The sequence below is a fragment of the Zonotrichia leucophrys genome, chromosome 5 (genome assembly GCF_028769735.1).
Source record: "Zonotrichia leucophrys gambelii isolate GWCS_2022_RI chromosome 5, RI_Zleu_2.0, whole genome shotgun sequence".
NCBI lineage: Eukaryota > Metazoa > Chordata > Aves > Passeriformes > Passerellidae > Zonotrichia > Zonotrichia leucophrys.
Window position 1 is genome coordinate 53,849,058 of NC_088175.1, and position 26,934 is coordinate 53,875,991.

The 26,934-nt window shown below is 40.5% G+C and overlaps 1 long non-coding RNA gene across 1 annotated transcript in view; it reads left to right on the forward strand.

Moving 5' to 3' along the window:
- Window positions 1–26,934, forward strand: part of LOC135448653 (uncharacterized) — a 74,920-nt gene that overhangs the window by 42,440 nt on the left and 5,546 nt on the right. The window contains exon 2 of the long non-coding RNA XR_010440547.1: window positions 26,124–26,302. This is a non-coding gene — a long non-coding RNA (uncharacterized LOC135448653). The remainder of the gene's footprint in view (window positions 1–26,123; window positions 26,303–26,934) is intronic.

The window sequence follows — 26,934 nt, forward strand, 5'->3', positions numbered from 1 at the left end:
CCTTTCCTGAGTACTCTAAACAAAATTATCTCAATTTTGAGAACATAAGTGGGCATAGGCTTAAGAGCTTTTAAAAGTCTCAACTTGGCTTTACTGTAACATCTGAGATGTTTGCATAAGGCAGGAAAAGTGTTTATCTTTCCATCTCATCATGGCTGCCCTTGTATTATATCTAGCAGCATTTTGCTCCAAATGTCCAGCTGTGTAAATTTGTTGCCTGAAAAAGAAAACTTCATATTTAATGATTCCACATTGAGCTTTTGCAAAGTAAATGATGTGATTGTTGTAATCTTTTCAACTTACGTCAGTTGATTGTTGTAGCATTAATCTTTCAACTTATGTCAGTTGATTTCTTTGATTAAATGACAAATAATTTTCTTTTGTACAAAGCTATGCATAGAGCTTCCACTTTCTACTTCCACACTGTCATTTGGAACCTTTTGGTGCAATGATTGAAGACCTGCTTTGGAGTGGTTTTGATGCCTTTTGACACCTTTTTCCTGTTTTCTGTGGCTGTGCTATGCATTGCAATCTGTCAAGGATAAATACTTAGCCAGAATAATAGTGGATTTTATATACATTATTCTGTAGGTGGTATAAAATACGTGAGCAATTTAAAGAAATCTTGAGGGGCAGTGTCATTTAAAATTCCATGAAACACGTCACTTAGGTTATAAAAGTCCCAGATGCTTTCATTTGCCATTCTAGAGAAAAATGAAGAGAGTTGTCAGGCAAGATTTCCCAACTCGAAAAGCTCAGCAGAAATTTAAAGGGAGAAGTTGAAAGGGAGCAAACCTCTTGGGAGAGGTTGTCCAAACAGTGAGTGGGTGGTTGGTGCCTCTCAGGGAGGAGTCCAAGTACCACAGAATATTTGGGGTTGAAAAGGACCTTTAAAGACCATCTAGTCCAGCACCCACCCCTCCTTTATCCCTTGGCTGTTTTCAGCTTTACTGCCCCAAGGTAAGAAGAACAAACAAATAAAACAAAGCATCAGAACCCAACAGTGATGTTTTTCTCTTTTATTTAGGGGGCAAAAAAGGGCTTCTGTGCATAGAAAATGGCCAGGAATATAGAGCACTGCCATGTAACCATGACAGAAATTCAATATATGCTTTGCTATATCCTCCCAAGAGAGCAGGAATGTGCAGGGTGGGTGGGTGCACTCTCCCAGCTGTGTTTTGCACACAGGGTGTTTATTTCTTTGGTGTTTGTATTTGGGGCTGTAAGAGGAGTTCAAGGTGCAAGGACCCTGCCAGAGGCAAAAGAAAAGAACTCGTGTGGTTGCAAGCAAACAACTCCAAGTTTATTCCTTTGCTTGAATCTTATCTTCTTAACAGAAGCCTAGTAGTTCTGACAAGCAATACAGAGATTATTCCTATCAAGAGAGTACAAAAATCAACATAGGTTATTTATAAGAATAAATAATAGATAAAGATAATAGATACTTAATTATAAGAACAAATAAATAATCTAACTATAGAGATTATCTATAAAGATCAATATGAAGAGTATTTCTAGCAGCTAATACAGAGAATATAACAATCAATAAATAGTCTTTGTATAAATCAATACAGGGACCATTTCTAACAGTCAATACAGAAACTGCAAAAACTACACAGAGTATTTCTAGCAACACAGAGACTATTTGTAAGAATAAAAACAGAGTATAAAAACTCGAGGGTATTTCTAACCATCAATACAGAGTATTTCTTACACCAATAGAGGGTATTTCTGACAAAAAATAGAGTACATCATTATACAGAGTACATCATTACACATAATTATACATTATATATAAACTAACATTAATTATAAGAGTCATTACAGAGTCTATTTAATCAATACAGTGACTATTTTTTAACAATAAATTTGGAGACTATTTCTAATAATCAATAGATACTAAATCCAACAATCAACAGTCTAACAATCAATACAAAAAGAAAACACTTATTAAAGCACAAAGCCTTAGTTAGTGGAATGAACTAATTTGAATGGAAAGTGGAGCAGGCTACCTGCAACTACCCAAATATATATATCCTTGAGTTGGGCCCATGGAGAAGGAAATGGCCCTGAGCAGCACAAAGAGCTTGGTCAGGAAGGCCAGCTCTTTCCAGGCTTTTTCTTTATCTATTATTTATTCTTATAAATAATCTATGTTGATTTTTGTACTCTCTTGATAGGAATAATCTCTGTATTGCTTGTCAGAACTACTAGGCTTCTGTTAAGAAGATAGATTCAAGCAAAAGAAGAGACTTAGAGTTGTTTGCTTACAACCACACAAGTTCTTTTCTTTTGCCCAGGAGCCCCAGGTCAGGGTGTTTCTGTTTTGACCAGAAGACTTTGTGGTTTTTTCAACCAAATAAGCAAGTCTTGGCACACCTTCAGCCATTCATTTTTTTAAGGCAGAATTTCAGATCAAAACAAGGGAAGGTGTCATGCCACGTTCCCTTACCCCACAAAAGTTCCAGTAGGCTGGTGGCTAATGCTGATATTCCCCAAGAGTCCTGTCCTGGTGCTCTGCAGAGCACGAGCAGGGCAGGGACAGCCAAGCTGAGAGTACACCATTATACAGATTAATTATAAGAGTCATTATAGAGCCTATTTAACAGTGACTATTTTTTTTTAACAATAAATTTGGAGACTATTTCTAACAATTAATAGATACTAAATCTAACAATAAGAGTCTAACAATTGATACAAAAAGGAAAGACTTATTAAAGCACAAAGCCTTAGTTAGTGGAATGAACTAATTTGAATGGGAATTGAAGCAGGCTACCTGCAACTACCCAAAGATATCCCTGAGTTGGGCTTGTGTGCTGCTGGATCTTCTGTGCAGGTGTGGTGCAGGCTGTGCCCAAGCATCCTGGGGGGCTTCCAGGGCTGCAGTTTCCCTCTCCAAGCACAGCTGGTGATGCCAAAGTCTCACCTTGCGCACTTTAATCCTCAGGAATTTTACCTTATTGTATTTGCGGGATGCCCCATGGCAGGAGGGAATGATGCATCTGACTCCATGTTCTCAGAAGGCTAATTTATTATTTTATGGTACTATATTATATTTAAAAAATACTATACTAAACTATACTAAAGAATACAGAAAAGATACTTACAGAAGGCTAAAAAGATAATGAAAACTTGTAACTCTTTCTAGAGCCCTGACACAGCTGGGCCGTAATTGGACAATGAGTCAAAACAACTCACAGCAGAATAAATGAAATAATATATGATAAATATATATATTTAGATATAAATGCAATAATAATAAATGAAATAATGAAACAATCACCTGTTGGATAAGCAATCTCCAAACACATTCCACATGTGAGCACACAACACAGGAGAAGCAAATGAGATAAGAATTTGTTTTCCTTTTTCTCTGAGGCTTCTCAGCTTCCCAGGAGAAAATCCCAGGCTAAGGGATATTTCAGAAAACATGAATGTGACATTTCCTCCCTGCCCTTGGGAACAATTCCGTTTTTTTCCGAGGGCTGCAGCAGCTGGTTGATGCCCACCACAGCCATCAGCACCAGGCACATGTGGAGGATTCCTGCACCCATGGCTGATCGAGAGGGAGAAAGAAAGGAGGGAAGAGCCAAGAGTCACCTGTGTTGCCTCAGGAAGAGAAAGAGGCTCCTCTCTGGAAAGAAAGCTCTGGCATCCTTGCTAGCCCTGCAGAGAGGCTGGAGGCCAGAGGGGCGAGTTCCAAAGGCAGCTGCCCAAAGAGGCTCCAGGAGCACGAGGGGAGGAGGAAGGTGCAGGACACAGGGACACAAACCCTGAGCAGCCAGGTTTGAGGAGAGAGAAGCTCAGCATGGAGGATGACAGGAGAAGCCAAGCCCAGTGCCCCAAGCAGGAGGAGGAGAGGAAGGGCCCTCCAAGCTGGCTGCAGGCTGACAATGGAGACCTGGCCTAGATGTTCACAAATGGGCTGGGGAGAGGGAATACAAAGCCCTGCTTTCCAGCTGATCCCACCACTGCCTTGGGCCAAGGCCTGATGGAATCCTGCTCAGCCAGAGCTGGCACTTGAAGGGCTGGCTATGAAGTCAAGGCCCTCTTCCCCTCCCAACACCCTTCCCTTGGCATGTTCTTGTTCCTGGTTTATTTGCATTAACGCCCTACAGATTGGCTTCCTTAGGTTTAACACCTGCACTGGCAGAGATTTGGCCTCCCCTCCTCACCTCTGTGTAGCTAAGGTGGGCAAAAGGAGAGAGCAAATTCTCTTGCTGCTCTGAAATAAAACAGCAAAGCGTGCAACCCAAATTACCTGCTCCTCATCCTATATTATCTCAGCTGTGGAAGGGCAGAAGCAGGCAAGGAGAAACTCCCCTCTAAGGTTAGGGTGAGAAGTGCCTCTCTCCTGTGGTAGTGTGTTGTTAAGTTTCTTGTGTTATTCTCCCAATTTATGTATTGTTCTCCCCTATTATGTGTAAAATGGTTTCGTTCTCCCAGTTTTTCCCGCCACTGCTAGCCTGTCAGCTAAGTTGCTATAGCAACTGCTATTCATAGTTGCCGATATATAATTGCTCCTCCCCTGGTTTCCCTTATAAGTGAAAGTTGTTTCCTCCCTGTCCAGTCAATCACTCCCTTCCTCCTCCCAGGTTTCGAGAACCTTCTCCTCTCTAGAGATGGTGGTTGGCTGGGGTCCCAGGACACCTCCTTTACCTTTTGATTATTGGTCTCCATGGAGTGTCAGTTCTGTGAAGTTCATCCCCTCACCTTTCCTGATTGGCTCTGTCTGTACCCACCCCCTTGCTTTATAATCCTGTTTTCACCCCCTTTGAAAAGAACTTTTTCCCGGATGGTTTCCTGGTGTTTTGAATGCGGCATCACCGTCAATAAACCGATGTTTAACCCCCGGGAAATGGTCAGTTCCGTTCCTCTCCTATACCAGCGAGGTACGCCAGTCCGCAGCCAGCACAGCCCGAGGCCATCAGACGCCGGAAGGGTGCTGGCCAGGAATTGCAGAGGGGCGTCGGCCTTTCGCCCTCAGCTAGTCGGATTCTGAACTTCGGGCCACTTACGTTCATCTCTGCAGATGGCGCCCAACGTGGGGCTTTACCCAATGACCCACAGGAGAACACAGCGGACTGGACTTTAAATCTACTAGCCGTCAGACTTCCTCCGGTGTCAGTGGACTAATCCGCCTGAACTTTTCGTCTGCAACGCTCTTTGATTAGGTGAACCCCGGACTCGGTTCCTCCCCTGCCCTTTTAATTTTCCCTGGGAGCTCTACGAGCGGGACTGCCGTCTGCCGCCTTTCGCGCTCGCGGTGCCCCGGCACGGTGGCGCCGGGCCCAGTAGCGGGGCTCTCGGCGCGGCGCTGACTGGTTGCGGCGGCCTCATTCAGCGCGGGGCGGCTTTTCTGCGCGGTTTGCCGTGGTGGGGTCGCTACACCCCCACGATCATGGGTGTGGGTCAGAGCAAAACCCAAAAAGGAGTTTTTTTTGTAGTTAAGGGTTTATTACTTGGAAGAGGTTTTACTGCCCCCAAGAAAGAGTTGATAGTGTTGATTAGATGGGTATTTTCACATTTCCCTGAAGTTTCCCCAGAAGTTGCGAAAGAGCCGCGCTTTTGGGCAGCCGTTGTGGCCAAATTAGACCAACAGGTTAACGCTGGGGAACCCCAGTTGTCTAACGTGGCATACTGGGCAAGCAAAGTATTAACTTCGCTGCGCCCAGCCGGGAGTTCACGAAACGATCTTTCTTCTTCTTGTTTGTTCCCTAGTTCTCCCAGTTCCCGTATCCTTACCCCCCGGCCCTCTCCCTCTTCACACAGGCAGGAGCCCTCGAAAGGGGTTTTAAAGGCCAACAAAAAGCAGGGAAACCATTCTGCCCCTGCTCCCTCTCGACCTGCTCAGCCTCCCCTTCCCAGGAGCCCTGCCCAAGTTCCTCCATCCTCCCCTTCTACCCCAGTTCCCAAGTCCCCAGTTTCAACCCCTAAGTTTGTTCCACTTAGTAATGAAATTCCACAAAGTAGCCCCTTTACTGTCCAAGATGGCGGGGACCACGCGGTCTCTGCCGCCAGAGCTCCTTCTTCTTCCGTTAACCCGTTCCTCCCAAGCACCAACCCCTTCCTTCACCCTGATCACACCCCTTGCCCAGTTACTCCTCTCTCATACCCTCCCTCCGTCCCGCTCACTCCTCAGCACTCCGCCCCACCTTCAGCTCCTCCTCAAACCCCTCCCCCGGTTCAGCCCCCCACTCCCTTCCCTCCCGCTCCAGTTTCGTTTTTCCCTCCGCCTCCTAACGCCGTCCGGGGGGCGGAGAAGGGTACTTTGCCACGCCCACTCCCTTGCCTTACGTCAGCTCCAAACCCCGCCTCAACCTCCTCTAGTTTCGGTTCCCATGCCACCCCCCCCAGCTCTCACGCTTTGTGTTCAGAGGAGAGGGGGGGGGGAAGCCGGAAACAGGAGCAAGCTCCCCTATTAGAAGCCGCTCCAGTTACATACCATCTAAGGGAAAGGGGGAATGCACAGGTCCGAATAAACGAACTGTGCAAAGCTCAGAAAGATTACTCCCGGGAGTCAGAATTCTTCCGGGGTTTGCTACACAATACCCTTGCTCAGGGAGATTTGGTACCGACGGATTTAAGGTCCCTCTTCTCTAGCCTGCTCAGACCCATGGAATTTAGAGTCTGGGTGAGGGAATGGAGGAGGGAAATAGTGGAAGTACTCCCAAGTTTTTGGGGGAACCTTACACTGTCCCATGACGCAGATGGTCAGTTAATTACCCAAGAACATCTTTTGGGTGAAGGACAGTGGGCTGAAGGGGCAAATCAAGCTAAAGCCTTATTCCCATCCCAGCTAGTAGAGACGGCCCGAGCAGCTGAGCGGGCCTTCTTTAAGTTAGAGGTAGTTACCTCCCAATGGGAAGATGCTGAGGTTTTGCAAGGAGCGCAAGAGCCATACATGGAATTTATCGAACGCCTATACAGATATGTAGAAGCGCAAGCGTTCGGAGAGGATGACAAGGAAAAAATGCTTGAACAGATGGCTTATAGCAATGCCAACGCTGACTGCCGCAAGGCTATAAAAACTCTCCCTCGAAGTCCTAAGCCCACAGTAGAAGCCATGATAGATGTCGTAGTGCGTCAAGTCCCCCTGGCCCCAAGGCCTAAGAGAACATCTGTGCATTTTGCTGAATGCCCCGAGCAAGATTTCATAGAGGCTGAAGCTTCCCCCGTGGCCGGTCCTTCTACTTCTGAGTCCGGCAGGAGGACATCAGCAACCCATCCCTGCCATCTCTGTGGCAAGGTGGGGCATTAGATGCCTCAGTGTCCCATGCGCCAAGACTACATAGAATGGAGGCAGAAGCAAGATAAGAAGAAGACAGAGGAAAAAGACCATCCAAATGAGTCAGGCACCTCATCCCGAAGCAGAAGATGCAGAAGGAAGCTGAGTCACAGGTTCAGGCGTGCTCGCGGTGACGGAGAAAACCCTCCCAAACACCATCAGTTTCCTCAGATGTTTACTTCCTCCCCAATGCTGAGACTGCTGCTCCTACCCCTCTCGTCACTGAACTACTTCTGGTTTATTAATCCCAACCTCCCTCCCCCATTTCTTCTTCTTCTCCCGAACTGGGTTTATTATCTGGGGCAGAACCATCTGTTTAAGTAATTTGCGTTTAACTGTTCACCTTTTGTCTTTTAGTACATTTCCCCAATTCACTTTTGATTTTCATCCTCCTAATTTGCAAGCTAGTCCGGAGAAAACTGACTGCGCCGAGTGCCACTGTCCCTTGCAATGTTCAGAAGACAAAGACACTCGTCATGACCAGCTGCGAGTTCCTGCATTCTAAGCTTAATTTGGACTTTTCTCTTCATTTTAATTTTTATTTGGTAAAAAACGGGGAGATGTGGTAGTGTGTTGTTAAGTTTCTTGTGTTATTCCCCCAATTTATGTATTGTTCTCCCCTATTATGTGTAAAATGGTTTCGTTCTCCCAGTTTTTCCCGCCACTGCTAGCCTGTCAGCTAAGTTGCTATAGCAACTGCTATTCATAGTTGCCGATATATAATTGCTCCTCCCCTGGTTTCCCTTATAAGTGAAAGTTGTTTCCTCCCTGTCCAGTCAATCACTCCCTTCCTCCTCCCAGGTTTCGAGAACCTTCTCCTCTCTAGAGATGGTGGTTGGCTGGGGTCCCAGGACACCTCCTTTACCTTTTGATTATTGGTCTCCATGGAGTGTCAGTTCTGTGAAGTTCATCCCCTCACCTTTCCTGATTGGCTCTGTCTGTACCCACCCCCTTGCTTTATAATCCTGTTTTCACCCCCTTTGAAAAAAACTTTTTCCCGGATGGTTTCCTGGTGTTTTGAATGCGGCATCACCGTCAATAAACCGATGTTTAACCCCCGGGAAATGGTCAGTTCCGTTCCTCTCCTATACCAGCGAGGTACGCCAGTCCGCAGCCAGCACAGCCCGAGGCCATCAGACGCCGGAAGGGTGCTGGCCAGGAACTGCAGAGGGGCGTCGGCCTTTCGCCCTCAGCTAGTCGGATTCTGAACTTCGGGCCACTTACGTTCATCTCTGCACTCTCCCACAGGCCTTTTAAGGCAGATTATTAATATCATAAATTCTCTTGGCTTGTACAGTTGTTCCACCCCAGTTCAGCCCTCGTTCCCCACATTTGTATATTCCCTAGGATATTCTCCCCTCCCCTGATCCCATTGATCCCAGTTTCCTGCAGTGTTCCACCCCTGCTGCCCTACAGGTTCCCCTGTTTGGCTGCCCCTCCTCTGCACCACTTTCACTGTTCCCATTGCCTCTGTCCCTCAGATCTGCCCCTTTTCCCCACAGAAAACCCTCAGTCCGAGTTCTTTTTTGTCCCTGGACTCCCTTAGAGTATTGTCATGGACATATTTTATGAAAAATCCTTTAGGATCCTTCTTCCTGAGAAGCTTCAGCTTCTCCATGTTTTGCTGCTTTGGAATGTGATTTGGAGAATTGTTTACCCAGCATGTGAAATTGTTTTTACTTGATGACCAATGACAGCCACCTGTGTGGAGGTTGTGAGCAGTCATAAGATTTTATCTTCATTCCTTTCTATTCCTTGCTAGCCTTCTGATGAAATCCTTTCTTCTATTCTTTACTATAGTTTTAATATATAATTTTCTTTTAATAAAATGTATATCATAAAATAATAATTCAACCTTTGGAAACATGGAGTCAAGATTCTCATCTCTTCCCGTGTTAGGATTGCCTACAAATCCAACAGAGTATCAGTAAACTTTCTAATGTTTTTCAGCAGGTGGAAATAATATATGATAAATATATATATTTAGATATAAATGCAATAATAATAAATGCATTATTAAATATTAAATAAATGCAATAATAATAAATGCAATAATAAAAATAAAAAAATAAATAATAAATTAGAGTAGCAAGGAGAAGGAAGTTCCCTCTGCTTTTCAGCCTTATCTCCACTCTGTGTTTGTAATGACTGCTGTAGATTTCAAGAATGCAAGTTTTTTATTCATCACTGGTCTTTAACTGACTTACATTCAGAGATTAATGCAGTGATTTTTTTTTTTTTTTTGCTGTTTGATACTTGACTGTTATCAATGATCTAATTAAATCTTCTGTATTCTTTGTGTTGCATTAGAGGAACTCATTCATTTGTGGATTTTTGTTTGGTTTTGTTTGTTTATCAAATTGTGATAAAACTCTACAGACACATAGCACTACAGCATTTTAGCAAGTTACATCCTGTCATATATAGAAATTGTGTAACTATGAAATTGTAGCAAAAAATTTGCAGAATTGGAGCTGAATAAGGTAGGCATCCAAAATTTAGAAATACGGATTTGCTAATGATGGAAAGCCTCAACTGAAATTTCCAACAGTTTCTCTGGAAATGAGATCTAGCTTTAATTTTTTGAAGGAACCACTGTCAAATTTTCAATTTTGTGAACAATATTTGTGACTTTATTGTGATGCTCTTGTGGGAAAAATATTCTTACTGCAAAAGTTTTATTTATCCAAAAATATTATTTACCATCAAAGCCTTTTTTTGCTATATCCTAAAATGTACCATGAAAAACATACAGGTATTTTTATAGCAGCAATTAATCATACAATTGATATCAGGACCTGTCTAACATTTATTCTCCTATTCTAATAGCTTCTCTCCCCCACCTCCATCTCAGGTGATGGAAAAAATTTTCTCTTCAACCATCATCAATGAGCTCCCTGTCACTAGGCTTAATCCACCTATGTTTCTTTTTAAAATATTTTTAAAATTTATTTTCTTGTGTATTTCATGTCTTTTTACTCCCACATTATTGCCTTAATGATTTTTTTAATTTCTAGGTGACTGTTAGGAATTGTCTGCCATTAGACAACATCACACTTTCAATATTTAAAAACAACAAAAAACTTCTGATGCAAGTATTGTTAACTATTAATTAAAAGTAAATCTGAAGGTTGCTCATATTATTGTTTTGTAATAAATGGAGAAGTTGCTCCTTCCTTATGTAAGAAACAGCTGGTTAAATTCAGTGTATTGGCCTCTTCAAAGGCTACTGAGCACTAAAATTTGCCAAAAAAAATTGGGAAGCTGTGTACCAGGGTAATTTGTGTCAAAGCATGACAACTGAGACACATCATCTCGTAGGAGGTCTTGAACATCTTCTTTTGGAAATTTATAGATCCTGTGGAGGTGTTTTTGAGATTGGAATGAGGGAAGAAACAGGCATAAAAATAAAACATTTTTAGCAGTTCCCACTATATTGCTCTTGTCACTACTTGCTTTATTTATGAGCCTATTGGACCCAAATACATACTCACTCTTACCTGTGACAAACTGACAAGTGGGATATAAAAATGAAAAGTTTTTTCCCTTAGCTGGTGGCTAAGGAATCATTGATCTTCCATAAACTAACATTAATCTTGGAAAGGCAACAGGAGGCTTATAGGTCTTCCATGGACTTTGAAAGAGGTAAATTGGAAAACAAACAAAAAAACCACCCTCTTTTGTCCATATTCCTTATTGTTGGTAATATTTTATGACACTGTGGTTGCCAGCTGGTCATAACTTATAGTTCATTAAAGTTTTATGCTTGGATCATAACTATACAGTCTTTAAAATAATTAACTTAGGCAGTGCTCTACAACATAAATGATTGGAAAACTAAACTTCCTTTGCTGCCTGTGTCATTAATAGAAACTCTCAGGTGATGAACTCTTAGACAATCCTCTGAAATGTTCCACTTAACAATCATTAGAGAAATTCCAAAATAGCAACAGACAGGATCTTATTTTCTTGGCAGATCAGGTAATTTAAAAGACCACAAATGTACATAGAGGAAATTATTTTTAGCTTTCTTAAATCAAAATATCAGGACTTGGGAGTGTGATATGCAGACATTTTGGGGTGTAGGTTGTGTGTTTTTATTCCCACGTCATCTAAATTTTCTTCTGCATTTCCCATCCTCAGTTCTACAGGAAAATTTTATGTAACCTGTGATGGCTTTTTTGTTTCTATGAAGAAGGACCTGAATTGGTAGAACTCAATTTGGATTCCAGCTAGGACACAGTCTTTTTGAAGAAACTGTTAGTATTTTAAATTTTATAAAATGAGTTTGTACATGGTTGATAATTCCTTATTACACAGTAAACACATGGACCTTGCTTTTAGCTCAAAACTCCCCTAGAACCTGGCAGCAGCAAATGCAAGAATTTTGTATTTTCTTGCCTCTACAATAAAAACAAGCCCCCTTTCCCAGCCCCTCAGTCTATCACATTGCCATAAACAGACTTTGCAGTTTAGCAACTTTCTTTCTCTCTGGTTAGTAAAACGTGTAGGAAGAAACAACTTGTTCTTGTGCAGCTTGAGAACAATTTCTGAACGCTGATGTTTTTGTCTGGCAGATCAATGAAACATCTTCCTGCCATTTATCTGCTCTTTCCTGTCCACTAATGCCTGTGCATGTAAAAAGGGTTTTTCACCAAATATCTGTGCTCTTCCCTCTTTCTGGAGGCATTCACCAGCCTGTCATCATTGCTACAACACATGGACAGCTCCTGAGAAAAATCTGGACATGCTAGCTGGTGTTAGAAGAGTGAAAAAGGACTGACAGTGAATAAAATGTCTTTCACTGTCCATCTTTGGCCCTGCTTTTTGCAAATATTGTCCATTTGGTTGTAACTTCAGCTCCATCACTGAAGCCTTGCTGATCTTTTATAAATATCCTTTTTTGATATACTTTCAGGTTCTGAAATTGACTATTTACTAAGACTTGGCTATCTTTGTTATTTTTGAGCACCAGTTCAGAATGGGAATTGGTTTTCTTTTAGTGGCAGCCTTGATTCAGATGGAGGGGGTGTCTCAAAACCCCCCTGAAGCTTTGCTACATTGAGGTGCTGTGGTTCTGGATCCAAGGGAACCAAAGCCTGAACCATTCCTGAGCTTGGCTTTGCGAATGGAACAAAGCAGTTTTTGGAGAAGTTCAGGTTCCCCAATTCACCCTGTTTTAGGCAGACACAGAACCTCACAAATTCTTGAAGGGAGGTTGAAGCAAGGTGAAGCCTGGGCGCCTCTCCTGGGTAACGAGAAACTGGACAGGAAGAAATGGCCTCAAGTTGTGCCAGGAAAGGCTGGGATTGAGGGTTAGGAAAAATTTGTGTCAGGCATTGGGAGATGGTGGAGTCACTGTCCCTGGAGGGGTTTGTGACACCTGGGGATGTGGTTTACTTGAGATTTGACAGGGCTGGATTAATGATTGGACTCAATGATGTTAGAGGAGTTTTCCAACCTTTTTTATTTCACATTTGAATTTTCCATTTTTCTCATCTCTCAGGCTATTCTGGTGATTAAATCGCACATTATGCTGAGTTCAGATTAAGTGTTTAAATGTTTTCAATGTTTGCATGACACAGTAAATAATAGATAAAACGGGTAGATAAAAGGGTGTTCTGTGGCAAAGGTTTGGTTTTTACAACCATTTTTATACCCTGCGAAGGAGGTGGAGATGGGTGGAGCAAGGTGCTCATATATGAAAATAGACCTGCAATCCCATAATGATCCCTTTGGTTCAGATATTCTCAGGAAAAAAAAAAATGTATAGAATGTATGCTGTAAGGTACCAAGTCATCTAATCCTAATTATGAATGTTGCATATTTAGCCATACAGTAATGACATGACTGGATAAAGAAAGAAAAGTTTATAATGACAGCATGCTTTTCCATAATGAACACAGCTCCAAATAACTCTGGAAATCTGTGTATTATCAGTTTCCATTGTTCATACATGAACAATGTTTTATTGCTAGGGGAATTAAATTCTTTTGGCTTACTAATTTGGAGGAAAATGTTGAGAGTTGATAGGATTTTTTTTCAATTATGAAGCACATATAATATTCCAAATGTGAACTGTGACTTCTATAGGGAAAGAAAGATGAAAAGATCAGTTTTGCATGGCTGGAAATTTACTTGATACTAAAACTTAATGGATGAAGACACTTATAACAGTATGATTTCACATCTTTTATTCATGTACAATTTTACCAAAGTATTCCCATCAGCCTGCTATTTTCATTTCCCATATATTTACATATACTTTCTCAAATAATGTAAAAATCTCTGAAAAAAAAAAAATTGCTAAATTATTTTTTTGAGAGCAAGAAAATCAAAGTGAAAGAAAAGAGCGTCAAAAGTTCAGCTCTGGTATAAAATATCAAAGAAATTTCTGGTATAAAATAGCAAAGAAATTAAAAGCTGGGGAGGCTGCTAGGTTTTGGCTCTGTATTTTTTATGTCTTTTCATTTCAGATCACTTATCTTGGAGCACCTTTGATTCTCAGTGAGTTAAGAGCAGAACCTCTCTCCATATACCTCATTATGGGCACATAGATTCCTATTTCTAAATATTTGAATATTTTGCACTCCTAGGCCTATCTGTTAATGAACAGACTGTACAAGAAGAGCAAACCAGCACCTCATGGCAGCACATTGGTCAAAGGAAAAGAATCAATTACATATTCTGTGCTGGGAATGTCCCTTCATGGTGCTCTTTTGAAAGGGAGGAGAGGCAAAGTTAATTCACTGAATAATATGTTGCAAGTGTGAGAGAGCAGAACTAATCATTCAAAGAAAAAAAAAACACCTAAATTGCATTAATGTGGTCACTTGGAGGGCCTGAGAAGGGAGAGCAAAGCATCACAGTAGTTATTTGTCGTTGTGCAGAGACACAAACACACCTGGCAGAGAAAAACAATAGCAGTGAGTGATCTTTGCCTTGGGGCACACAAGCACCTGGTGTCCATCACCTGGTGACTTCTGGTGGGGCAGGATGAGGCCAGGGGGTCGGAAAGAGCCCAGGAGATGGTTTTCTTTCAGAAATAAAATGTTTCTTTCTGCAGCCTGCAGTGAACATCCTAAGAACATCCTAATAATCCTTCACTGCCTGAAGAAGGAGGTGTGTGGTTCTGAGGTGCTAAATGAATGTTGGACCAGGGTTATTTTGAGTTCTATAAATAACTGGTGAAAGACACAGGTGTTGGAGAGGGAGTTTGGTGTAATTAACAGATCAGCAAATGTCTGTGTTCAAAAAGGAAGGGTGTTCTGTGGGAAAGGTTTGGTTTTTACATTTTTTTTGCATTTTTATACCCTGGGAAGGAGGTGGAGATAGGTGGAACAAGGTGCTCATATATTAAAATAGACCTGCAATCCCATAATGATCCCTTTGGTTCAGATATTCTCAGAGAATAAAAAAAAAGTGGAGAAAAGGAGGAAGTAGCTCAGTGTGCAAATATGGAATAAACCTGTCTCAGACACCCTTTCCAATGACAGTCATGAATGGAATATTTATGGCATGATGATCCTTTCTTACTCTAGCTTTTAGTCTGAGTACTTCTTGTGCACCACTTTTGACTTTTTGAAGAACAAAACAAAAATCTGATTGTTGATGAGCATAAAATATTGTGCTGGACTTAGAGAAAGGTTAATGTGTTACAGTGTTAAGCACTCTGAACTTGTTCAGTTGTATATAAACCACAAAGCATAATAAGTGTGAGTTTTCATGTCACATGTCAATTCTCACTTCCCAGGCTGTGGCTGGGATTTTATATGAGTACAGCTGATTATTTTGAAATAATAATTGTCTATTTTGGAGTATTGTAAAACAAGATATTCAAGGGGGAAAAACAAAAGCTCTTTAATGGATGAATTGCGAAACTTTTCCGGCTCCACCTGTATTTCTTGGATGTTTTGGAAACAAATTTATAATGATGAGAGGAATATTTGGGATAGTATATGTTGGAATTCAGCAGTTGTATATCAATGAGATCCAGGGAAGACAAAACAGGCCCCTAAGGTGACTTGGGGTGAGTCTGGAAGCTGAAAGAGTTTGGCTGCCTCACTGTGTGATAGTTCTGTCACAGATGAGTTACTAAAGTAACCTTGAGCTTATTGATGTTCTTTAAATGGTCCAGGTCATTAGAGCTCAGCTGGTAGTCCCACTGTTGTTTGCATCAAGTTCATTTGCTTGCTTTTATAAATATATTTCTTTTATTTTAAGGCATTTATTTGTGACCCCATTTTTTTTACATGATCATTTTCCAGGTATGCTACTCACAAATTGGTACAAAGGTAGGTCAGATTTTGGCCTAACCAAACATGAGAGATTCTTTTATCAATAATTTAAAAAGAACAAAGCACTCATAGTCTTTAAAAATTGCAGAAAAACATTCTTTTACATGATGTCATAATTTAAAACAAAATGAGAAATTAATGCTAATTATTAGTGTCGCATTCTGTGGGACTTCTGATTGCAAAAGTTTATGTTAAACATTTCCAAGAAATTCATGGAATGAGCTGCCCTAGTTTGTCTTGGCTTTCTGTAATATTTTTGCAGGAGACTTAGACAGTAATCAAATCCACATCTGCTTTGTCTCAGAGAAAATAGTGATTTCTAAACAACACTAATAGTTATGAGATATTATTTTCATAGCTATAAGGTCATCTAACCATGGGCCAGGCATTGTGCCATGAGCTGGGCAGGCAGAACAAAGCCTTTGCTCCACAAACAGAGAACCTGAGGGTGGGTGAAAGAGAAATCCATATAAGCAGGTCTGTGTCGTGGTTTAACCCCAGCCCCATGGAGCCACTGGCTCACTCCCCCACCAGTGGCGCAAAACTTGGGTTGAGATAAGGACAGTTTAATAGGGGAAGCAAAAGCCACACAGGAAAGGAAAGGGAAAGAATGGACTTAATTCCCTGCTTCCCAAGGGCAGGCAGGAGTTCAGCCTTCTCCAGGAGAGCAGGGCCCCATCACAGGGAATGGTGGCTTGGGAAGGACAAACACCGTCACCCCAAATACTCCCTTTTCCTCATTCTTCCCCCCACTTTATCCACTGCCCATGATGCCACATGGTCTGGAATGTCCCTGTGGTCAGTGGGGTCCCCTGTCCTGGCTGTGTCCCCTCCCAGGCACCCCCAGCTCCCTCACCACGGGGCTCACAGACAGCAGAGAAGGCCTTGGCTCTGTGCAACAGCCACAACAAAAACATCTCTGTGTGATCAGCCCTGTGTTCAGCACAAATCCAAACACAGCCCCACAGCAGCCACTGCAAAGAACATTAACTCTAGCCCAGCTGAAACCAGCTCAGCCCAATATCACAGAGCAAGGGCAAGAATTAGAGGAGGAGAGAAGATGAGAGACCCTTCTGTGTTGTATGGTGGAAGCGAAAGAAAGCGAGCAGAAGCAAAGGAACCAGAACATTTAATCAATTCTTATTTTGAATAAGCAAAATTCTGTTTGGGGTGATAAGGTGCATTTGAAAAGGTGGTTTTAGAAGAGACCTTGCGGGTGTGGAGTCTGATTAAACTGGGTGAGACAGAACAACTCAATTCAAGGAGCTAAGGGGCAACCACACAGCCAACATTTGGTGGAGGTAGGGATGCTGAACCTTGATGAGTACAGCTTGTGATAACTTGGACTTGCTGTCTCCAGGGTCTTCTGGCTTCCTGCTAGCTTGAAGTGTGAGTTTTATGAGCCACCACAATCTGCCCAGCTCAGGGAAACTCCTTCCTGTAAAGAGGAAGAATGATGGAGAGAGCTGAGTTTGTAATCACCGACAGCAATACAGGAGAATAAGAGAGAATAAGAGCTACAGAGTTTCAGAAAAGGTAGGAGAAATGGGAGAGGAATTAAAAACGGAAAATGACACCAGATTGTACAGGAAGTTACAGTTTCACCCCCTGGCATGAAGCAAGAGGAAATTGCTGCAAATTATGAATTAAATGAGATAACAATGCATATCAGCTAATGGATTTCATAAAGGTGGCTGAATTTATTTTAGGAATTGTTTTTAAAGTAGGTTATCAGATCTGAAATGTGCAGCTTTGTTTATTCAGTTATTTTGTACAGCTATTTTCCAGAAAGCCCAGGTGTGAATTCCTTTTCCTTCTCTATTTTTCTCTTTTAGTTACAGAGATGATTACAAAGGCTTTTGAAAAGTTTGCTTCCTCCACAAAATATTTAAAGTTCATTTCCATCCTTTTGAATACAAGATTAATTGTTTTCCTGCAGTAAAACATTATATTGAATATAATTGAATTCTTATAGCTTACAGCATGGCTTGCTTGTGAATGTTTACGAGTAACCAATTTTTCCTTCTATAAATTCATGCATAATAAAGTAGTTGTGATTTCTTTGGGCTTCTAGAGATGGAAAGCCCAGTTCTATCCATGTGTCATGTGAGTTAACATTGTTACTCATCCTTTCAGCAGGAAAATCAAGCTACTCTTGTGAAGTCCAAAGATCACCCAGTCCAGTTCTTTCTCTCTCGGCTGTTCTCAGCCTTGCTGGCCCAAGGTGAGGAAAATAAGTGCCAAAGAGTCAGAACCCAATAATGGTGTTTATCTTTTGATCTGGGTAAAAAAAGGGCTCCTGTTCACTTATCCATGGATAATGGCCAGGAATATAAATAGGAATATAATTCCATGCTAGCATGAAATACTCAAATAAAACAGCCCAAAGACATGAAGCTGCTCTGCTACATCCTCCCCAGAGAGCAGAAATTTGCAGGGGTGATTTTGAGGGACAGAATGAGCCCTTTAAACAACTGCTGCAAGTCTTCTCAAGAAGGCTTTACTTTATAACTGCAACTCCCTTTGGATTAATCATCTTGTCTTGCATGTGCCTTAATACTGCTTCCAGAAGGATCTTCTCCATAATCTTCACAGGAGTGAGGTCTAGATTTCTCCAGGTATTGCTTTCTTCCCTTGGTAAAAAGAGGAGTTTCTGGCCTGTCTTGTGCACCAGGATGGAGAGTCCTTGTGCTCTTAAGGAAAGTGCTCCTAAAATGTGGCCAGCTCAGGTCAGCTCTGCTGGCTCTAAGGAGAGCTTCCCAGGAGATCCCATCCATTCATTATTTGAACAACCTCAGGTTCACCCTTCCAAAATTCAGGGTCCTGACTTTGCTCTTTGCCAATCTGTGTTCCTTGAGATCAGGAACTCAGCCAGGGCATGGTCACCACAGCCCAGGCTGCCTCCAGCCCTAATTCCTCTGAAAATGCTTTTCCATGCTGCTGGGCACCCCATCCAGCCATGCTCCTACTCCCTTTGCTTTGTCTCATACCTGACACTTTGTCTTGTTCTCCTGGACAGCTGTACTTCTTTCCCAGGAGATATCTGGGTGGTTGAAATCCCACATCAGGATGAGAGCTTGGGAGTGGGACACTTCCTGCAGCCAAAGCAAGACCTCATTGACAGCTTGCCCTCATCGAGGTGTGTGCTGTGCCTGATCCTTCATTTTCACCCAAAGGCTCTCAGCCTGTTTGTGGCTGTGTTGGGAAGGATGAGAGTTTGACAAGAAAGTATGCTTAGCAGAAAGATTTTTAAATGTGGAGTCTGATGAAGGAATAGAGATGGAAGCAAGTTTTGATAAAGAAGAAAAGAATTGCTGAGCCAGTCTTACTGGATAACCAAGGAGGCAAAGGGTGTGTGAGTTAGAAGGGGTTTTTATGGCTTAGAGCAAAGGATAAACCCACCCCAAACAAGATGTTTTTACCAAGCAGAAAGAGAGCACAGGCAAACAAGTCAGCAAATGTTGCAAGTAGAAAAAAGGTCTCAGAATTTTCCACTGCAAGAAAACTGAAAAACAACTTCTAGCTTAAACTGTAATGCACTGACTTTTAGTGACTGGAGAACAGTAACATGAATATGGTAATTACAGTAGTTATGATAGGCTAGAGATAAAAGTTAAGGTATAGATTGGTTCTACTGTATGAAGATGCTCAGCAAAGAAAAGTATATAATGCATTGTAACCAAAACAAGGGTGTGTCCAGGCCTGCCTGCAGCTGGAGCTGACAGCTGTGGGCACAGCTCTGTCACCCACCACCCTGGACTGCTGTAACATCTTGGATGGAATAAAATTGCATTTTGGAGAGTCCCACATCTCTTATTCAGGTTCTTACATGGCTGCTCCTCCCAATCTATCCATTCTTTAACACCACCTGCAGCACCTCCTTCCCAGCCTCTCCTAAAACCAGCAGGTTCAGAAGCAGTGTCATTTCAGCAGCTTCCAAAACAAGATTATGCAAACACACGGGGATGAGTTCACACCAGGCGACAGAGAATTCAGTGGTGCTTTTTTTTCCCCTTGATCATGTGCATTGTCTAAATGTGAGCTCCAGATTTGTTGTGGGCTGACATGCTCTTGATAAACAAATATTGGGATTTAATGAGTAAGCACGGGGTGCAGAATATCACAGGAGAAACAACACATGAGTTTCAAAATGGTTCTAATGGGCAGTGAAGCCTTTGCAGCATAGATGTAGTATCCTACACAAAGAGTCTCTGTATGTAGCAGGATAATGTTCTTTGATGGTCTAACAGTTTCTTCTCCTCAGGGATACCTCTTTTACCTTGTAAAAGAATCTTTGAAATGTTTGTATCAACCTATTTTCATATCCCTTGTCAGTTTTAGATGGTTCTTTTCAGTTTAGTTAAATGAATTTCACTTTTGACGTATACTCTGAAGTGTAGTTCTACTCCATAAAAATGACACTATTGAGTCCTATATTTACTTTACTTCAGCAACTAAATGTCAAGTATATTTACTGTTGAAAGTGTTGCTTGATAAATCCCATATCTGAAAACTCAGGCTAGATTGTAGTGCTGCATGTTTTTTGTGCTTTTTTTTTTAATCCATTTTCACTGATGCTGGAAAAGTTCTGCAAGGGAAATTATGCTGCTGGACTTGCAGAAGTACAGATAACCAGAACTCATTGGACAACTGTTCTGGTGATGCACAAGAAGGCAAATAAATCTATTTTCTTGCCCTTTTCCTGGAAAACATAACCTAACAGGTGCTGAAACTGCCTGGCCACAAATTTGCTGCTGCTGATGCTTGCTTTGATTAAAGAATGAAAATAGTTACAATAATTAATCACCTTTGCAGAAATTATATGTTCAAAGAAACATTTCTAAGCATGCTGCATCTGCTAATAATTAAACTAAAATATTTTCCTTAGTGGTTATTGTAATGTGTTGTAATAAGAGCAGATGTTTTTTAATGAACATACTGTGTTTTAAAGGGTTTGAAAACAAAGCCATGCAAGAATTATTGGTAGTTGATAGTTTTTTAAAAGGCTTTGTTCACTGGGATTTTATAGCGTGCTTCCTACTGACATGGATGATTTTTGTTTGAGTGAGCTTCACTGTTCGTGGTTTCTCAAATTTCACTTCATTTCTCATCAACAAAGCCTGATTTTTTTTAAGTATCTGCAATCCAGGCATTCCTGATCATTTATCTTCCTATGTGTTAAAAGTCTGTGTCATTATAGAGCAGCCGTTGTCTTGCTGGTGTCAATCTGAATTTTAGACTGGAACCTTTTTCACAGGCTGTGACATTTTAATGCCTTAGTCTTCATCTATCAGATTATTTTGGTTCTTTGTACCATGAAATATTCTTTTAAAATCATTCACTTTGTTAGGGAAAATCTATCTGTCAATGACTGGCTTTAAAAAAGCCTGGCTCTTAGCTAAGGAATAGCATATCTGAAACCTGGAAAGGTTTATCTGAAAGTAGGTAAACAAAGCTGCATGATGAAGTTTTAAATTAGCATCTTAATCTGAGAAGCTGATCTTGCTGCTTTTCTGGCAAAAACTGTTCTGAGGCTGCCCAAAAAAATGGATTTCAGTGCATGGCTGATGAACATGCTGAAGTGGGATTTACCTATTTGATGAACTTTCTGATTTCAGTGCTCCTCGAGTCAGGCTGACTGTAGTGGGAGTGATCCTGGTGTCTCCAAAAAGTTGATGTATATTTTTCCACATGTCTGGAAGTTGTGCTGAAATAGAGGTTGAGTGTGTTAGAAGGTGAATCTTGTAGATAAAAATCAGGCTGTTTATGTGAAGGTCTGTTTTGACCAAATAACCAGAAATATGGGAATGTGTCTGAGGGTTTGGTGTTTTTTAATTTGCTTTGATTATTCAAGTAAAAAATTATAAATAGGTATTGATCTCAGTGTGATCCCTTGTGCCACTAGTTATTTGAAATTTTCTATATTTATCCTTCTTGGGGTCCAAGGAAGAGATGGAAACTGTGTTCAGCAACTTGTGAAGCTCAGTATAATTTCTGGACCCATATCCCCTTACCAAAAATCCAGAGAGAGCAATTTGTGGTTTGGCCAGGTAATTCAAACAAGCTATTCAAACAGAGGGTAGCAACTCTGACTGTGAACAATGCTGGGTGGATTTTAGGATATAAGTGAAATGTTCACCCATAAAAGGTGCTGGATTGTTGTATATATTTATTTAAAAATATCTAGGGTGATGTACCACTAGATGCTGTGAAGGAAGACACCTACATTGTTTGGCAGTGTATTCCCTAATTTCTGCTTCTGTATTCATTGGCTTTTTTTGTGTTGCATGTGGAAAGTGGGCCTCTAAGGGAAGGGGGTTGGGATGGAAAATGTCACTCAATGACACAGGAAATACCAAGTGGTAGCCAGACAGACATTAAATACTTAATTCCTGTCTTAGAAATTGTTAGATAAGATTTACACAACCTATAAACAAATGAGACTTTTTGTGTTAGGAGTGGATACTGTTTGCCACGGGGCTGGAGGGATCACCAAGGTCACTGGGGAGAGGAGAGAGGGCTTTTCAGAACAGAGCATTCCCCTCAATGCCTGAGCTTTCAGCTGCTTCTTTCCCACACAACTGCTACCCCATTTTATATTTTTTCCCCCACCATTCAGTCTTGACTGATTGGTTTCAGCCAAACTGAGAAAGATGCTGCTGTTGAAAATATTCAGCAAAATCCTCACAGCAGCCAATTTATGCTGGACACTTATTCTTGTACTTGTAGGGGCTGAGTTCTGCCAGCACAGAAATGTGTCCTGAAAAGGCAGAATTTTGTGTAGTTTATGATCTTGGTCTTGACTTTTCTAGGTAGGAGTTGCTCTTCTTGCTTCTGTTGGTAGCTATGAATTAAGAATTAGTATATTCCTACAGGTATATAATAAAATACACAAGAAATGCTGTGCAGGGTGTCCAATGTTTTTGCAGAGCCTTTGACATTTTGCAGCTTTGCATGTCAGTTCATTAGAGATTAGAGCTCATTAGCACTTTTCACTCACTTAAAGCATGAAGGGGCATGAAAATGGAAATGCAGAGCAGACTGTGGATTGTTGTCATAATTCTTTTACCTCTGGGAGCTCTTTCTCCCAGATTCAGTGCTGTTCACAGTAAAACAAAAGAGGTTCCTCTCCTGTATGAGCTGCAAATTTCCTTCTGAATAAACATTTTGCGGATTTTATTTGACTAGCCTGTTTAGCACTTCAGCATCATCAGCTGCTTCTTTATTTACAATATTTTTGGCAACACTTTGGGTTTGAACTTGACCCCCATGTTTGGATACTCAGGTGTATGTGGAGATTTGAACAACAGTAAATTTTTCTCTGTATTTATTACTTGTAAACCTTAAAGATTTTTCTTTTAGAACAGGCTGTGAACAGCCACAGGAGACCATTCCCCAGTTGCTCTGTATTTGTTCCAAGGCATACCTGGTTGGAAGGAGCCTGTAGTAAAGCTACTCTACACAATCACTGTGTGAGTTTGAGTTTTGGATTCTCTGCCTCCTTTTGGATGGTCCATCCACACAAACCTTTCAGTCTGCTGTATGTAAACAATCTGTTTTTTCTCTGAATTATCTGGAATATTTTAAAGCACCTACTGGAAAACTTTGTTCCATTTACAGGCAGTACTTACAAACCCAAAGGCTTTCCCTACAATTTCTCACTGAGGGAAAACATGGACAAAAGGCTTCATTACAAACTGAATGTATTTTCATTTAATCTAAACAGGATCCGATTTAGAAGCCAGAGAATGGATGAATGAGGTTGCCCTGTAATTGAAGCATGTGAAATGAATACAATTAACTTTTTCCTTTCATGCCTTTCTCCATTTCTAATTTTCTGTCAGTGTTGCTGAAATACAGAGATTAAACTGTGTATCCTGTGTGGGGAATTATCTGATTTTCCTGCAGGAATATTTTTAGGTAAATGTTGGTGTTACTTCAGTGGGAAAGTTCCTCAGAAATCAGGCAAATGGAAGCAAACTTTTTTCTCTCATTCTTAAAATTAAAACAGCTTTAAGCAGACACCCAACTTTTTTTTTTTTTTAAAGTCAATGTGCTCGAGGTTGCTTTTTGTAAACTTACAGAACTGCTTATGAAGGTTAAGAAGGCAAATCCTGCTGTAATTTTAATTACTTCATATTGCAGCTCCTTCCCAGGACACTTGACTGCAGTGAGTTGTGCTATGTAGGATATTAAACTGCAGTTGGCACACAGGAAAATGATGCACATTACACCACCCGTGGTTTTAATGCCACATAAAAAATGACATTATGGGTCTCACAGAGTTTAGGAGGAGAGCAGCCAGTTGTTTTACAGCACCAAATCCTGATCCTGTTAGAACCACTTCCATGGGCTTGGTTCATTCCAAAATTGTGAAATTTGGTAACTGCTCGACTACAGAACAATAGCAGAAGTATTTTCAGAATTAACAAAATATCAAACAAACCCCAAAGCTATAAAATAATAACCCAACAACAAATAAAACACCATCCTCACCCAAAAAAAAAAAAAATCACCCTCAAGAACCCTTCAGTCCTTCAAAGGCTTTTTAACAGATCAATGATGTTGTATTTAAGGCAGAAACCAGAGTTACCCATCTTCTCCTGCAGGCAAGGAGGGGATAACTTCACAGAGCTGAAATACAGGCTCACCTGGGAAGGTGAGGAAAAGGTGCCAGAAAAATTCTTTATGGCCTGCACAGGTGAAGAACAAAATCCCTGCCTTAACCAAAGCTTGAAATAAACACAAATTTCAACAAATGAGCAGGTTAAAATAAACAAATTTCAACAAATGAGCAGTTCTGCAGGTTAAAAAAAACAGGGCAAATATTTCTTATTGGTAGCAAACGCGGTTGCATATATGCTGTAGCAAATGACTGTTCCCAGTGCAAATATTTCTTGCAAAAAAAATCACTTAATATCTCATTTTCCCCTCTGATTTTACGCCTTTCTTATTATTTTACTCTTGTTAATTTGCAGTAGATTTAGCTGAGCTCTCCTGCTTCAGAAGCAGAGGTAGATTGGCATCAGTAGACTGGCAGCAGTTGGAAAAAGCTTCAAAAGCAAATGCTCAATTATTCTGAATGTGAATGGCCCCCATGTGATTTGGAAAACTAATTACATCAAAGTTTGTAAGGGGAAAAAAAAATCTATTAAGGATTTGAAACTTAGCAGAACTTTTCCACTGTGATGAACAACTAGAGTTATTTGATTTTTTTTAATGTACAAATTAATAGTGACTATGAAATTTTCTTTTGATTCAAGATCAATATGCAGAAGTGCAGCATCAGGACTTGTGTTATGAATTTGCCCAAACACAAAATATTTTACAAGGGTCCAAATGTTGAATGAAATTTTGTTTTTCTTTTTTTACAGCTGGGAGAGCTCTGCAGAAATATTTCAAAACTTCGCAAGGTTTCTAAGACTCCTCTATTTTCTTAGGAAATTTAAGTCTTGAAGATTTCTAAGCTTAAATTTCCAAATTTTCTTTAATCTTTTTGGGGACTCTTGTGTAATGTTATATCATGGGATTTCTAGCAATTATAAACAAATGTAAAATTTAGAATTTTTTGGGGGTGATGGTTTTTCATTTGTTTTCTAAATTTTACCAAACTTATCACACTTATGGCGGTTATGATATTTCTTGTAGTGTTGTGAGGTGAAAAAGAGTTACTGGTATTGCTGTGGTTTTGCAAATTCTTTCTCTTTGAAGGCTGGAGTTTTCATAAACAGAAAATACAGATTTCTGTGGAGTAAAAACTAGAAAGAATCTTTCAGTGAGAAGTGAATTGCAGCCCATTGTCAGAGACTGATGGTGAAATTTTTAGGGATGTGGGGAAAAAACCAGTGAAGCCTGTATGAATTAATTTGGAGTAATTAATGATAATACAAGTTATGTTTGCTGTAAACTATGCAAACACAATTTTGCTTTACAGTCATGTTAAATATAACTTCATGATTGTAATTTAATTTTCAGAAAGTCCAATAAAGATTAATTTTTGGTATTAAATTATTTCAGCACTTGTTTATATTTTTGTTTACAGGCAAAAGTTTTTAAGTCTTTGACATACATGAAAGACAAGTGGGAAATATATGATATTTATCCCTTTTAAACAAGGAAGTGGGTTTAGTTCTTTACCATTTCCTAAGTTTATGGTTCTCCCTTTTCTTTTTTGTTTGCGCTGATTATTCTTTTTGTACAAAGATTGTCGAAATTGGAGAAAAATATAAAAATTTGGAGGCGCTGTATCCATAGTGGTTATGAAAGTTTGACCAAGAAACATAAGCAAAATATGCCTGTTGTATATGTTTTATGTTTTAACATTAATTTTACTGCAGGTACTATTGGTCTTTTAGGTTGAATAATTCACAAGCAGATATGAAAGGTTCTAGTATTGGCCAAAAAAGTGTGTTAACTGTCAATGAAGTTCTAAATATCTTTTCTGTTTAGGTGAGTACAAAGAGCAAAGCCAGGAAAAATGGGTGTTAATTTTTAAATGAGTAATTTTGTCTAATGTAATTTCTGTTCCATATGAATAGTTGAATAACTTGGGTTGTTTGAGCTGAAGTGCTTCAGAAAATGAGTGTGAAACGTAACTGCGGTCTGAGAAAATGCATGAAAACTCAGAAGGGAAGAAAAGATAAAAAGAACTCGTTTGGATCTGCAATACTTTTTCTGCATCATCTCATTTTCAGCTGGCATCAGCCTCTCCAAAAAGGTAAATCCTAAATCCCCTGAGTGGAGGCTGTGATTAGTGATAAGCAAATGCCAGCAGGTGCTATGAACTCTATTATTACTTGCTTCAACTCCTGAACCATTTCCCAGCATTCTGAGGCTTTTATCAAGCTGACAGGTTGCCTGAAAATTAGGAAATTTAGGAGGGCTTTTAAGAGATGCAGGGCTAGAAAAGAAGGAAAGTCTTATAGTCATATACAAGGATGTATATGAGCATTTGTGGAGCAGCCTTGGATAAAAAACTTCTTGGGAAAGGGCATTGAAATGCAATAAAAAATGGGCAGTTACCTTTCACAAGCACTTTTTCAATTTTTAACCACTGGAATAGAAAAATAACTGAAGGCTTCACAGCACTTCCAAAAGTTTTCCTGTTCTTTTTAAAAGATCTTATTTCTGCCTCTCCCCTGTAAGAAAATACTGGAAATTGCATTTTTTCCTTGGGAAGACTTTTGAGAAGAATTATGCTTTAAAGTAATAATTTTTTGGGTAGTTATATTTGGTTTTTTAGACAGGAAAATTGTGATTTTTTCACTTGTGCTGGGTGTCCTTAGCATACCCTTCTGTAATGACCTTTCTTTTGCAATTTCCCTTTCTAGCCTGCATAACTTGCTGACC